Raw genomic sequence first — 16,273 nt, 5'->3', positions numbered from 1 at the left:
AAGTATTCTAGTGAACTTCATACAGTGTGGGAAAAAAGTATTTGGATCCCCTGCTGATTTTGTACGTTTGCCCACTGACAAAGAAATGATCAGTCTATAATTTTAATGGTAGGTGTATTTTAACAGTGAGAGACAGAATAACAACAAATAAATCCAGAAAAACGCATTTCAAAAAAGTTATAAATTGATTTGCATGTTAATGAGGGAAATAAGTATTTGACCCCTTCGACTTAGTACTTGGTGGCAAAACCCTTGTTGGCAATCACAGAGGTCAGATGTTTCTTGTAGTTGGCCACCAGGTTTGCACACATCTCAGGAGGGATTTTGTCCCACTCCTCTTTGCAGATCCTCTCCAAGTCATTAAGGTTTTGAGGCTGACGTTTGGCAACTCGAACCTTCAGCTCCCTCCACAGATTTTCTATGGGATTAAGGTCTGGAGACTGGCTAGGCCACTCCAGGACCTTAATGTGCTTCTTCTTGAGCCACTCCTTTGTTTCCTTGGCTGTGTGTTTTGTGTCATTGTCATGCTGGAATACCCATCCACGACCCATTTTCAATGCCCTGGTTGAGGGAAGGAGGTTCTCACCCAAGATTTGACGCTACATGGCCCCGTCCATCGTCCCTTTGATGTGGTGCAGTTGTCCTGTCCCCTTAGCAGAAAAACACCCCCAAAGCATAATGTTTCCACCTCCATGTTTGACGGTGGGGATGGTGTTCTTGGGGTCATTCCTCCTCCTCCAAACACGGCGAGTTGAGTTGATGCCAAAGAGCTCGATTTTGGTCTCATCTGACCATAACACTTTCACCCAGTTCTCCTCTGAATCATTCAGATGTTGGCAAACTTCAGACGGGCCTGTAAATGTGCTTTCTTGAGCAGGGGGGCCTTGCGGGCGCTGCAGGATTTCAGTCCTTCACGGCGTAGTGTGTTACCAATTGTTTTCTTGGTGGCTATGGTCCCAGCTGCCTTGAGATCATTAACAAGATCCTCCCGTGTAGTTCTGGGCTGATTCCTCACCGTTCTCATGATCATTGAAACTCCATGAGGTGCGATCTTGCATGGAGCCCCAGACCGAGGGACTGACTGACAGTTATTTTGTGTTTCTTCCATTTGCGAATAATCGCACCAACTGTTGTCACCTTCTCACCAAGCTGCTTGGCGATGGTCTTGTAGCCCATTCCAGCCTTGTGTAGGTCTACAATCTTGTCCCTGACATTCTTGGACAGCTCTTTGGTCTTGGCCATGGTGGAGAGTTTGGAATCTGATTGATTGATTGCTTCTGTGGACAGGTGTCTTTTATACAGGTAACGAGCTGAGATTAGGAGCACTCTCTTAAAGATCATTGCACCTGTATTGTCGGAAAAGCAGCGGTTGTTTGTTAGTTTGTTAGTGAATTTAACCAGTAACCTAGCGCACTCGACACGCCCTGCTATCAGAAGCATTACACTGTGTAGGCTGTGATTGTTTAGCATTTGTTTAACATTACTACGAGCTATTGTTCAGTGTAACTGCGTGTATCTGGCACTGTCTTTGTCTGTATTCAGATATTAAGCGGCCAGTAATTGTGCTATTAGCAGTCCTGCGTGGGAGGGAGGGCCATCCTGACCAGCCTTGTGTCATTCAACGCAACACAGGTGTGCACTGTCCTCATTAGTTACAGGTGACGTATTTAACAGCCCCCCACCCCTCTGCGCCTGCAGTCAGCGCCAGCAGCCTCAGTGCCCCCCCTCTCTCCTTCCTCTCGGCGTGCAGCTGTGCGCCATTGTTTCCCTATTCCCTCTAACCTCATCTCTTTGCCTCTCCCCCCCTCCTCCTCCCTCTCCTCTACTCCACTCTCTGGAGGCCTGTGGAACTGCCACTCAGCTTCCAACAAGGCCGACTTCATCTCTGCCTTCGCCTCCCACCAGTCTCTGGATTTCCTCGCTCTCACCGAGACATGGATCTCCCCAGACAACTCTACCACCCCTGCTGCCTTATCCTCTCTCTTTGTCCTGTCCCACTCCCCTCGTCTTACTGGGCGGGGAGGAGGAACAGGGCTCCTGCTCTCCCCTTCTCTCCTCTTCTCTGTCCCCCCCTCTCACTCCTCTATCTCGACCCACAGCTTTGAATTCCATGCAGTGGAAATCACCTCTCCCTCTCACCTCTTCCTTCTAGTTCTTTACCGTCCACCTGGTCCACTCACCTTCTTCCTGGATGAACTCGACTTTCTTCTCTCCTCTCTCCCCTCGCTGTCCTCACCTACCATCCTCCTGGGAGACTTCATCATCCACCTCTCTAACCCTTCCCACTATGCCGGATTTCTTCCTCTCCTTCACTCCTTTAACTTCTCTCTCTCCCTGTCTCCCCCCACTCACAGGGCTGGCCGCCAGCTAGACCTCATCTTCTCAAGAGGCTGCTCCCCTTCGACACTCTCCGTGACACCCATGGACATCTCGGACCACCACTTAATTTCCTTCTCTCTTTCCCTTCCCTCCCTCCCCTCTCCACCCACTCCCTCTGTCACCTTCCGCCAAAATCTCCGCTCTGTCTCCCCCTCCACCCTTGCCTCCACTGCCCTCACTCTCTTGCCTTCCATTGATTGTTTTTCAAATCTATCTGTCAACTGTGCTACCTCCTCTTTGTTCTCCTCCCTCAACTCCTCCCTTGACTCTCTCTGTCCTCTCACGTCTCGTCCTGCCCGTCCCTCCCCTCCTCAGCCTTGGCTCTCTGCTGTTCTCCGTGCAACCCGAACTAGTCTCCATGCCGCCGAACAAAAGTGGAAAAGGACCAAACTCCCAGCCGCCCTCGAACTCTACCGCTCCCTACTGTCCACATTCTCATCCTCTTTCACCTCAGCCAAGAAGTCTTACTTCCAATCACTCTTCGAATCCACTATCAACAACCCTCGCAAACTCTTCTCCACCTTCTCCTCCCTCCTTGCCCCCCCTCCTCCCTCATCTCTCACTGCTGATGATTTCGCCTCCTTCTTCTCCTCCAAGATTGCAGACATCCGCAGGCTCTTCAATACTCCACCCTCATCTCCCATCACACTGAAACCTCCCACCGACCTAGCTTCCTTTTCTTCATTCTCACCTCTCTCAGATGCTGAAGTTTCTGCTCTCCTCCTACGTCACAAACCCACAACATGCGACCTGGACCCTCTCCCTTCTCGTCTTTTCCAAGCAACCGCTCCTGATCTTCTCCCCTTCATCTCCTCCCTCCTCAACTCCTCCCTCCTCTCTGGCTGTTTCCCTCTGCATTTAAACAAGCTGCTGTCATCCCACTGATCAAGAAACCAACCCTTGATGCCACCTCTCCTCAGAACTACTGCCCTGTCTCCTTACTTCCCTTCCTCTCCAAGACTCTCGAGCGGGCGGTCCACCGTCAGCTCTCAGACTTTCTGTCCCAACACTCACTCCTTGATCCTCTGCAATCCGGCTTCCGCAAAGCTAACTCCACTGAAACGGCTCTCCTGGCTGTCACTGACTCCCTCGGTCGCGCTCGGGCAGCCTCCCTCTCCTCAGTCCTCATCCTTCTTGACCTCTCTGCAGCATTTGACACCGTCGATCACTCCATACTCCTCTCCTGCCTCGCTGACCTTGGGATCTCTGGGACTGCTCTCACCTGGTTCTCCTCCTACCTCAGCGACCGGTCCTACCAAGTGACATGGTGAGGCTCCTCATCCACCCGCCAACCTCTCCTCACAGGTGTTCCCCAAGGCTCCGTCCTGGGCCCGCTACTGTTCTCTCTCTACACTTGCTCCCTGGGCCCCCTCATCGCTTCCCATGGCTTCTCCTACCACTACTATGCTGATGATGCCCAGATCTTCCTGTCTTTTCCCTCTTCTGACCCTCTCATCCCCTCACGCATCTCTTCCTGCTTGTCTGCCATTTCCGCCTGGATGCACTCGCACCACCTCAAGCTCAACCTCTCCAAATCAGATCTTCTCTTTTCCCCCACTCTTCCTCACCTTCTGCTGACCTCCCCATCTCGATCCCCTTGGAATCCACCACACTCTCTCCTTCTTCTTCCGCTAAAAATCTAGGAGTCACCCTCGATCCTGCACTCTCCTTCTCCCAGCACATCACCACGCTGACGCGCACCTGCAGATTCTTCCTAAGCAACATACGCCGGATCCGTCCCTTCCTCACCGACTACTCGACTCAGCTACTCGTCCAGTCACTGGTCCTCTCCCGCCTGGACTACTGCAACTCCCTCCTGGCCGGCCTGCCTGTATCCACTACCCGCCCACTCCAGCTCATCCAGAACTCTGCAGCTCGTCTGGTATTCTCTCTGCCACGATTCGCACACGCTACTCCACTGCTCCGCTCCCTCCACTGGCTCCCGATAGCGGCACGCATTCAGTTCAAGACTTTGACCCTCACCTACCGCTGTCTTGACCTCACTGCACCAAGCTACCTTCAGTCACTCGTCTCTCCATACATCCCCTCCAGACCACTGCGCTCCTCTAGTGCCAGAAGTCTAACTCTGCCTCCTCTCCACTCTCCTTCCTCCAGAGCCCGCTCCTTCTCATCCCTGGCCCCTAAGTGGTGGAACAACCTGCCCACCGAAGTCAAAACAGCAGAGTCCTTGACCTCATTCCAGCGCATACTCAAGACACATCTCTTCTGACAGAACTTGTAATACTAGTCCTCTATCCCTGCTAGATAGCACTTCGGCTTATTATGCTCGTTTTCCTCCTTGCTCCCTTTCCCGTAGCCCTAGTCTGTAACCCTACATCTTGACAGCACTTAGCTGTCTCTTACTGTACTTGTGTAAATTGTAATTGGAATTTGTAAAATGTATTATTTTGAATTGCTATGTTTTAGCTAAGTTGAATTTGTAATGATTGATGCCTTGTACTTCTCTGTATTTTTGCACTTATGTTGTAAGTCGCCCTGGATAAGGGCATCTGCCAAGAAATAAAAATAATAATAATAATAATAATAATAATAATAATAATAATAATAATAATAAATAATTATCTGTCATAGGTGAAGAGTATACATGTATATTTGCAAGAAAACATTACAATTCATCAAACTCTTGAAACCAAGTCAGTTCTGACCTGAAACAACAAGATATGTTGTGAAATTGCATTTGTAAGCATATGTAATGCAGTTGAGCACATCTAACTTTACAGAATGAAGATATTGCAAAACCATCCAAAACAAGCTTCTCTCAGCCTGATATGCTCCCACACTATACTTAAGGGCATTTCTGTCATAGGTGAAGACCTTACATGTGTATTTGCAAGAAAACATTACAATTCATCAAACTCTTGAAACCATGTCAGTTCTGACCTGAAACAACAAGAAATTTTGTAAAATTGCATTTGTAAGCTTATGTAATGCAGTTGAGCATTTTAAGATTACTTATGAAGTGTAAAGTGGATTTGTCTCAATTCTACGTAGTTTTCAATGTATGTGCCATTCAGTACCGTTCACGTTATAGATGTGCCCTATGCAGTGGTAGGGTCAATAAAATGTCAGTAAAACTTTACTTTTGCAATTATGGAGGTGATGAAATGCAAATAGAGGGTCCCCACTAATTATATAATTTACCAACAACATTTAAAATTAGGTCTTGCGAAGCTGTCAAAAAATGCAGTATAATCGTATGTGTGTTCATACACCGGCTGCTAAAGTCTGATAGCTTTGATTATATATATATATATTTTTTTTTCGTGAACCACAAATGCTATTTGCTTGATTATTACAGAATAAGAATATTGCAAAATAAGTGTTTAGGGAACATTTGTAACATAGTTAGGATTAGCCACTGGGTAAGGGTTACATCTTCAACAGTAAGTTTATTCATGTTAATTATTCTCATCAATGTTAAAGAACAATAAGTTATATTATGTGTGTTGATAAAATGCTCATATTCCATAAAGTTTGCTTGTGTATTCTGCAAAACACATATTTAGGGAACATATGTAACATTAGGGTTACGATTTGCCATAGACGCAGAATGAGTTTATTGTGATGTTAAACAGGGTTTAAAGACGCAGTCGCCTCGGTGCTGATTATTATTGCTGTGTTTCTCCACTTCTACTGCACGCTTGGGAACGCCCACATTCAGTGACGTCAGCGTTCGGTTCCAAAACCGGTGGAAAAGCGGGTCGGTTCACAGAAAGATCAGCTGGATCCCAAGCCGAGCAGCAGCTCTGGCTCCAGCACTGGCACCATGTCGTTGGAAAAGCGCTAAGTGAGCTCACAGTGTGACCTAGTCATGACTTTATGTCTTCACTGGGTAGTCCTTGACAACTTAAGTGATTCAATTCTTGGGCTTAATTGGTCAAAATTACCATTGGTTGAAGGTACTCAGGGACTGATGTGTAGAGAGACTTATTAAACCTGCAGGATTGTGGTTTTCCCAGAACAGAATTAACCAGTTCACCACAAGGGAACATTGTAGGTGCTATTGCAACATGGATTACACAAATACATTGAAATCCAAGTTTGCAGTGGTCCTTGGGCCATTGTGTGGTGATCCAGATCACTTCAGCAGGAATTTTGCAGTGGTCTGGACTACAACTCCAGGGACTACTGTGCAGTGGTCCGGACCTTAGAAACTGTATGCATATGTAGCGTAAGGTACACTTATAAATTTCAATTTAAGAAGTGAATTTATAGTATCACCTTATCACGAATCCTGGAATCTTGTAGAACTCAATTTCTGTAATAATTGGACACAGACACCAATTCCAAAGATATAAATTGTCAAATTTATTCAAAAACAAAGACTAAATGTAGCACTACACTAATTATACAAAAGGGAAAAACTAATTAAAATTCAACTCTAGATTAACAAATCAAAGACAAATCACTTCCGTGACCAAATCAAAGACCATGGGATCGCATATGATAACACACAAATCGTTAAACAAAAAAGGTTATAAACACATTGACTACAATACCGGTTAGTAAGATGAAGGTGAGTCTCTCGTTAGTATTATTAGTCAGACATTAAATAACTACGCAGGTTAGTATTTATGTCTGGTAACTTCTCGTTATATATATATATATCAGTCTCATTTACGTTTAGGTGCCGAGAAAGATCCTATCATTACTTGTTACCACAATTTCCCTTAACTGATTATTATTCAATGATTAAGGATAGGCAGGGCCACCAATAATCTAATGTCTATTAACTTGTGTCAATTTCAGACTAAACAGTTACACAGGAATGAGAAGATATTTCTCGGCGTTGACAGATTTTATTTCTAAAATTATCAACAAAACAGTTTAATGCAACACACATTTATATTTAAGAAAACTAAATGATATTACACATTCTAGAGTTATGAATCACAGATTAACATTTCTAATTGATTTCTCAAATGTCATGAATCATGAACTCCAAACTGTTAAACTTATCTGAACTTCGTCGCAGAGAGGCCTCTCTGTCTTCGGGCTCAGATAACAGCACACGGCACGAGGTCCGTGTGGTTTGGAACAAAGGCAGTCCGGTTCGGCTTCGTCCAAGAACTTCCACTCAGTCGATGCACCTGGAAGTTGGGGTTTCGCGAAAGTAGAGTCTTTTCCAAACAGATTTTCCACTGGTTTGAAGGCTCCAAGGTTGTGCACAAAATCTTCTTTGTAAGCAGGGTTCCACCGTAGTTACTTGAAGACAAAGTCTTTGAGGAAAGCAAGGCCCTGTTTGTTCCAAGGGTCAAGTTTCTTAAGACTCAAATAGCTATTTAAATGACTGACACTTTCGTATACAGTCGACTTAGTCAATTGTCCAGCTGTAAAACTCCACTGATCAGGTGGGCACAGGCGGGCAGCGCAGTCTGTAAAGTTCTTTATTTAATAAAGTCCTTTAAAAGAATGCTTCGTATGGCTCAATCTCCTTCTCCCAGTTTAACTCTTCTGTTGCCGGCAAAGACTTGGTTGGTTTCTGGTTCCGGTTCTGGCAACAGAGCTACAGGTTGAGCTGTGGCAGCGAGTTTCTGGTTCAGGTGAGAGAGAGAGACAGAGAAAGACTGTCCGCTGTTCCTTATAGTCTGTCAGATCAATAGGTGATTGGTTCCTGAGTTCTTGAGAATGGATTTCGGTTTCAGCCCCCAGTGTCCTATTGGAGGGGGGCTTGATTTATGACTGATGTCAATCCATGCCATCTTTTGGAAATGCCGGTTGGCCTGGGTTCGTAGCTCTATGTCGGGATTTCGGCTCTCATCCACTTCAAAGAGTTTTTATCACCTACAGGCCCCTTTCTCCAGACATCTCATAGCAGAATTCCAAACTATTTGGCCTCTTCTCGGTGCCATCCTCCCCAAAACTGTCACTTTGATGCAAACCAGTTCCAAGATGATGAGCTAAGGAAATCTGATAACTTTGGGGGGGGAGAGGTCTTCTTTAGATCAGTGCTTCAGCTCAGAGCCCAAATGCTCTTATCCAAATACACCCAACATAACGCTACACATATGAACACTGAAGTAGGCATCATAACTGTAGCCAATACTTTGTGGTTAAAATACTTAATTTAATTCTTGTATTGTAGTGAATAATAATAACAACTGTAAAACATAAGAGAAGGGCCTAATAATAAATACAATACACAATAGACTAGAACCTATAGAATATAACAATATAAACATCTTCATGATTAGTATGATTGTAGTTTGGATAATATATTAATGCAAGTTGATAACATATTTTACAGAACATGGGTTTTAGGAATTGTGTCCAAAAAACTAAAATAATTGCTTTAGGGACCACTGCTCCTTTTTTCCAGACCAAAGTAAAGCCCACTCTTTTAAAAATGATGTTTAAAACTAAATTGAAGAAGCAGTGCTTATTTCTGAATCAAACATATTGACCCCCTCACTCAATCTGTAAGTCCTGCAGCAAACATTGGAATATACATAGATATTTGCACAGACTGGTATAAATGTCCCTTATAACTAACTAAATACCATTTTTGTTGTTTCAAAAGTGTCCAGCATCTTACCAGTATGTCCTTTTAGTATGTCACAAAGGTTCCCTAATTCATTTTACAAATGTCCCCTGTATGTTACGAATGTTCCCTAATTTGTGTTACAAATGTGCCCTAGCACCTGTCTCTTTCTCCATCTCTCTCTCAATTCAGTGCATGTGTATTGTCAAAGCAATTGGACATGCATACATACATAGATACATACATACATATTTATGGAAAAGAAACAATACAATTATAAATCACAATAAGATGTAAGAAAGTACAGAAAAACAAAATTTAATAAAATGTGATCTTTAATACACACAAATATGTATGGCTGGTCGGAAGCTTCTTGGACTTGGGTTCCTCTTCATTACGTATAACACTTTTGCCTTTTGCTAAAGCTTTCCGTGGAGGGGAACGTGGATGACTTTGTACCATTCTTGGGAGGCTCTGCCTTGTTAGGGCGGAGCTGTGATCCAGGTGAACAGGAGATCTGGCATAGGTGGGCATGGGCATGTGGGCGGAGGAGGAGGAAGGCCGGTCAAGCAAATAAGCTTGCTAAGGTACACAGCAGTAGCAAGCAACCCCCAATCCAGCCAGCCAGCCAGTCTGGCTGGCAGTGACTGAGTGGTTGACAGACGGCAAGCAACGGAATGTATGTGCTCTGTGATGTCATAGCAGTCAGCTCAGAGAGAGGTTCGTGATGTCATTGCTGAGCTGGCTGGCTCTGTGTGTCTTGCTGGCTGTGTGTGTGTGTGTGTGAGTGAGAGAGAGAGAGAGAGATATAAGAGCACTCGGGTACGGACGCACAACCCCACTTGTAAATAATTAAATATAAATATCTGTGTACATACAATGTAACCATACTTTACATAAAACTAATAATTATTATATTTGAAATTCTAGTTTAAACAAAACCTTAGATTAAAAAGTTGTATTGTTGATTTTATTCCACTAAGTACAATGTTAGCTAAAATGAGCTCATTTACAATAAGCTGCTGGAACATTCTGGGCCTGAACTCCTCGGCTTTCGGGCTGAAGAGCACAGACCCTGAATTCATTAAAAGCATTAAGGAATTAGATGTCATAGTTCTGTTGGAGACATGGTGCCGTGCAGAGGTGCCCACACACTGCCCCCTGGGCTACAGGGAGGTTATTGTGCCCTCAATTAAACTGAGCACAGTGCGGTGCGGCAGGGACTCTGTGGGGACTTCAATGCCCAGACAGGCACCGAGCCCGACTGCATCGGCACACAGGGAAACAGCCATGTGTTCGGCCAGGCCCCTCTGTACCTCACCCCCACCACAACCCAGAGAAACAACCCCGACGGGGCGGTGAACAAGAACGGGAGAGAGTTAGTGCATCTCTGCCAAGCCTTGGGCCTGTACATCCTTAATGGCAGGATCAGAGGGGACTCTTTAGGGAGGTTTACGTATTGCTCAGCTCTTGGGACTAGTGTAGTCGACTACGCCCTCACTGACATGGACCCCTCCTTCATTAGTGCATTCACTGTCAGGCAGCAAACCCCCCTGTCAGACCACAACCAAATGACGGTGTTCCTGAAAATAAGTCAGGCCAGCAACACACAGACACAGCCCAGTGAGCTGTAAAACCTTAAACATACAGATGGGCTCCAAACAGCACAGAGGAATTTAACAAAGCAATCAGTTCTACAGAAATAACCAACATCATCAACACTTTCCTCAGCTCACAGTACCAGCCCGACGTGACAGGACTAAATCTGGCAATAAATGATATCAATCAAATATTTCAAATTGCATCCACAATGGCAAATCTTAAAAAGACAAAGAAAAAGATCAACCAGAATCACACACACACACAGACATGGTTTGATGATGAGTGTAAATCAATACGAACAAATTTAAGGCACCTATCCAATCAAAAACATCATCAACCACAAGACACCTGTGAGACCCTAAAACACTACAAATACACCCTTAAAAATAAAAAAACAGAAACACACAAACAAAACACTCACAGACATAGAGAAATCTGTTGACCAAAACCAGTTCTGGGAAATGTGGAACAATTTAAATTCAACAAAACAACAAGAATTGGCAATACAAAACGGAACCATTTGGAAAAAATACTTTGAAAACCTTTATAAAGATATCCAACAAAATGATCTGACTCACAAACAAATTGAAACCAGGGAAAAAGTGAAATCACCATCAATTAAAAATAATCAAAACCCAATTGACGCTCCAATCACTCTACAGGAACTATCTAAAAAGCTCCAGGCACTTCCACCCAGAAAAGCCTGCGGCCCGGACAGCATCAGCACTGCACAACTGCAGGAGGCTGTGCTTAAATTGTTCAACATGGTTCTCAGACTGGTTACTTCCCTGACATCTGGAACCAGGGGCTGATCACCCCAATCTATAAGAATGGAGACAAATTCGACCCTAACAACTACCGGGGCATCTGTGTGAGCAGTAACCTGGGGAAGATGTTCTGCAGTATCATCAACGCCCGGATACTGGCCTTCCTTACTGAGCACAGTTTCCTGAGTAAGAGTCAAATTGGCTTCCTCCCAAATCACCGCACTACAGATCATATTTACACCCTACACACCCTAGACAAACACGTCCACCAAAAAAGTAAAGGCAAAATCTTTGCCTGCTTAATTGATTTCAAAAAGGCATTCGATTCCATTTGGCACGAGGGACTTTATTACAGAATTCTTCAAAGCGGTGTAGGGGGTAAAGTCTATGATATTATAAAATCAATGTACACCGAAAACAAATGTGCAGTAAAAATTGGCAACAAAAGAACAGAATTCTTCACTCAGGGGTGAGGAGTGAGGCAGGGCTGCAGTCTGAGCCCAGCACTGTTCAACATCTACATCAATGAGTTGGCAACAGTGTTGGAGCAGTCTGATGCCCCTGGCCTCACCCTAAATGACACAGAAGTCAAATTCCTGCTCTATGCAGATGACCTAGTCCTGCTGTCGCCCACAGAACAGGGGCTTCAGCAAAACCTGGCACTGCTAGAGCAGTACTGTCAGTCCTGGGCCCTGGCAGTAGACATGAAGAAGACAAAGATCATGATCTTCCAAAAAAAGGCCAGACCTCAGGGAAACAAATACCACTTCACGCTATGCAACACTACCCTAGAACACACCTCACACTACACTTACCTGGGCCTGACTATTAGTGCGTCAGGGGGTTTTAACCTGGCAGTGAAGGCACTCAAAGACAAAGCAAGAAGAGCTTTCTACACAATCAGAAGAAGATTCTATAACATTAATATTCCAGTCAAAATCTGGCTCAAACTAATTGACAGTGTGATCCAGCCCATTGCGCTGTATGGTAGTGAAGTATGGGATCCACTCAGTCAACAGGACTACACTAGGTGGGACAAACATCCAATAGAGACCCTGCATGCTGAATTGTATAAAAACATACTGCAGGTGCACAGGAACACACCAAACCACGCATGCAGGGCAGAATTAGGCCGTTTTCCAACTTTCATTAATATAAAGAAAAGAGCACTGAAATTCTGGATGCACCTGAAGAAAAGTGAGTCAGACTCACTCCAGTACAAGGCCCTCCAAACCCAAGAGTTCAGACCTGAAAAGAGTCCCCTGAGTCAGCTGGCCCTGAAGCTCACGGCACTGAGCCCCGCTAATACTGCGAACAGAGACCAGCTTCAGGTCAGCACTGCTTACTTGCCCCCAATTAGAGTCAACCAAATCATAAAGATAACCAAAACCTCCTATCTGGAACATTGGAACAATGAAACCAAATCCCAAAGTAAACTGGATTGCTATCGGGCCCTAAACAGAGAATACACCCTGGCAGAGTATCTCTTCACTGTCAGAGATACGAAGCAGAGACGGATCCTGACCAAGTACAGGCTCAGTGACCACAGCCTGGCCATAGAGACGGGCCGACACAGGCAGAGCCGGCTGCCCAGAGAGGAGCGGCGCTGTGGTCACTGCGAGACAGGAGAGGTCGAGACAGAGTTTACAAGTCTCCTCCACTGCAATAAATATGCCAAAATAAGGGACACATTCTTTAATAAATTAATAAATATTATAAAATAATTTTCTGAAATGATAAATGAAAAAAAAATAGCTATCCTCCTCGGGGAGGGACACACAGCCCCCCTGGCCACCCAATATGTAGCCGCCTGCCACAGCCTGAGGGGCTCACTGTGAAAACATACATGAGCACCAGCTGTAAACTTGTAAACTGTAAATAAAGTAAATGTACATGTCTATTAAGAGTTTATTTATAAATTATATTGTACTGTTTCATTTTTTTTCTCCTTTTTCTTACCTTTTATTATTTTTCAATGTATGTATATAATATCAACTGCTTTGGCAACACTACGAAACTGTTTGTCATGCCAATAAAGCACCCTTGAATTGAATTTAATTGAATTGAGAGAGAGAGAGAGAGAGAGAGAGAGAGAGAGAGAGAGAGAGAGAGAGAGAGAGAGAGAGAGAGAGAGAGAGAGAGAGAGAGAGAGTGTGTCTGTGTGTGTGTGTGTGAGTGGATGGGTGGGTGGCTGTGTTAGTGTCTGTCTGTCTGTCTGTCTCTCTCTCTCTCTGTATCTCTGTAGATGCATCATAGGGAACATGTGTAGCAATCTCTCTTTTTGTTTACCAAAAATGTGAATTAACGTATTTCAAGTGGGTTTTGCCTTGGTTGGAAACGTTTTAAGATTATTTATGAAGTGTAAAGTGTATTTGTCTCAATTCTCCATAGTTTTTAATGTATGTGCCATTCAGTAGTGTTCATGTTACAGATGTGCCCTATGCAGTGGTAGGGTCAATAAATTGTCAGTAAAACGATAGGTTGCGTATGCAACCCCAGTTAGGAAGCACTGCCCAAGGGGGAGGGGTTTCTGCGCACTTCCGCGGGAACCCGATCGAAACGTCACTCTATCAAAGCTGCCATTGGCCCCTGCGCTCGTCACTCAGAATAGGTCCCTTCCCACTTCCTGTTCTATAAAACGTGACGTCTGCACAGGTTCGTCCTCTTTTGCCGGGAGCTTGCACTCCCGTGCGACCTTGCAACCCTTGGGGTTGCATACGCAACCTATCGTTATCTTTCAAGTCGTAAGCACTGCCCAAGGGGGAGGGGTTACTGTATAACAAAACCGTCGCAAGGGAGGAGGCAGCGAGGTGATAAGGGAGCCTGCCCCGAGGTGCACCACTAGGGGACCTTGGCAACACAACTCCAGACAGTAACCTCAGGGGCCCCGTAGGGCTGCACCTGAGCCGCCCAGGAGCGAGGACCGTAGTCACGCTCTACCAGGAACTGTCTGCAATCAGCATATACATAGCGGGGCTACAGAGGTTAACTCTTACGCCCTCCGCTTACAAGAGCAAGGCCGGCTGCTCTACTAGTGCAGCTAGGAGCGAGGCCGTAATCTACTTGCACAATGTCTGGCGCGGGCAATCAAGCACTTGTGCGTCGTCCGCGCAATATCATGGCAGTGGACCCCTGATCCAATAGGAACGGCCACAGACCCAATGAGAAAAATACAATATAATACATAGCTGACTAGTCAACAGAGTAACCAAGCTGAACAATACACAATACATATATATCGCATGACAGCAAGACCTTCATGCTGTCAGCGCACAGCACAAGAGCATCCAACACAACACAACTAAACAGTGCAGAGTGGAAGAGCTCCATTGTGCTGACAATTTAAATTTCGTACAATGAACTATATACACCATGGGGCGCAGGAACAAAGTCATGCGCCGCCCATGGAACTCAGGAGCAGTTGACGCCTGCTGGTTAGACCGGCTAACGCAAGCCAACATTAGCTCTACTGTGTTAACAAAGTAACTATATACACAGCGAGGCAGCGAACTCAAGTGCCATCAGCAGGGAACAGCGGCAGTAAACTCCATTCTACAATTTTAGAATGGAGCCACATTCCTGCTGTTTAACACATAATACATCTTTACACATATATACATCACGGGGTGCAGGAGCTGGCTCATGCGCCACATGTGGAACACAGGAGCAGTTGACACCTGTCGAATAGCGCAGCTAACGCAGGACAACTACAGCTCTACCATGCGAATAAATGAACTATGTACACAGCGGCGCACTGGAGAACTCAAGTGCCCTCCGCTGGAGGACAACAGCAGCGGTCCTCTGCTCTATGGCATAATACAGCCAGAGCGGGCCACAGACCTGCTGACCAATACACAGAGCGGGGTACAGGCCAAACGCATGCACCACCGCAACACAATTACAATGATTGAACTATATACAGGGCGGCCTCTTAAGACAACATGCCTGTAGGCCGCACGAAAAGCCCCGGCAACACATCGACAGGGCTGTCTGTACATCCAGGAGCAGCTCGCGTGGGTGCTCGACTGGAAGGGATAGTCCGGTGGAAGGGAAAGACACGGTTCACTAGCTCCCTCAGGATGCACTTACAGGGGCAGACTGGGAGAGGAAAGGCAGGAGCCAGAGCCTGCAGGCTATTGGGGCTCGACTACAGCCAAAACCAGGTTCCCAATGGAAGGGACTGGTCCCGTCACATCCAACCTGTAGAACCGGGCAAATGTAAGCGGCGAGGCCCAAATTGCAGCCGCACAAATGTCTGCCAATGGGGCACCTTGAAAAAGGGCCCACGATGTGGCAACGCCTCGAGTCGAGTGGGCCACCAGGTGATCAGGCACCGGGGTCCCGGTAGACTCATAGGCCATGGTAATGGTGTCCACAATCCAATGCGAGAGGCGCTGCTTTGAAAGCGCCTGGCCCTGTGTCCGTGCTCCATAAGACACAAACAGTTGGTCTGAGCGCCGAATGTCCTCCAAATAGCACCTGAGGGCCTGCACAGGGCAGAGAAGGTGAAGCCGACTCTCTTGCTCTGAAGCGAAGGGAGGAGGATGAAAAGCCATCAACTCAATAGGCCTGTTGACATGAAATGGAGACAACACTTTCGGGAGGAACGCAGGGTTAGGCCATAGCGTGACCCTGGAGCCATCTCCCGCAAAACGGACACACGATGGGTGTACGGACAGGGCGTGTAACTCGCTCACGTGTTTTGCAGAGGTGATTGCCAGCAAAAACGCAGTCTTAAATGACACCAGCTTCAGCTCAACTGAGTTCAGTGGCTCAAATGGGGCTTGGGAAAGTGCGTCCAGCACTACATCAAGGCGCCATGCGGACAGTGAAAGGGTTCGAGGAGGCCGTAGCTGTCGAGCTCCCTTCAGAAACTGCACAGTCAGAAAATGAGACCCAGGAGGAGGCTCGCCATCAATCCGAACATGACATGTCCAGAAGGCCGCCAGATACACTTTGTAGAAATTGCAATATGACCCCGATGGGGCAATTAATTGGGTCTTGACCGCCGTCTTGGCACCAG

At 46.0% G+C, this 16,273-nt stretch overlaps 1 non-coding gene across 1 annotated transcript; it reads left to right on the top strand.

Annotated features, from left to right (window-relative positions):
• Window positions 1-9,256: 9,256 nt before the first annotated feature.
• Window positions 9,257-9,371, top strand: LOC136767036 (U5 spliceosomal RNA). Its single transcript, XR_010821814.1, has one exon. It is a non-coding gene; the product is annotated as a U5 spliceosomal RNA (small nuclear RNA).
• The last annotated feature ends 6,902 nt before the right edge of the window (window positions 9,372-16,273 follow it).

Source organism: Amia ocellicauda, chromosome 13, assembly GCF_036373705.1.
Source record: "Amia ocellicauda isolate fAmiCal2 chromosome 13, fAmiCal2.hap1, whole genome shotgun sequence".
Lineage (NCBI taxonomy): Eukaryota > Metazoa > Chordata > Actinopteri > Amiiformes > Amiidae > Amia > Amia ocellicauda.
Note: the sequence above shows the minus strand (reverse complement) of the source record. Positions and strands in the feature narration are given on the sequence as shown.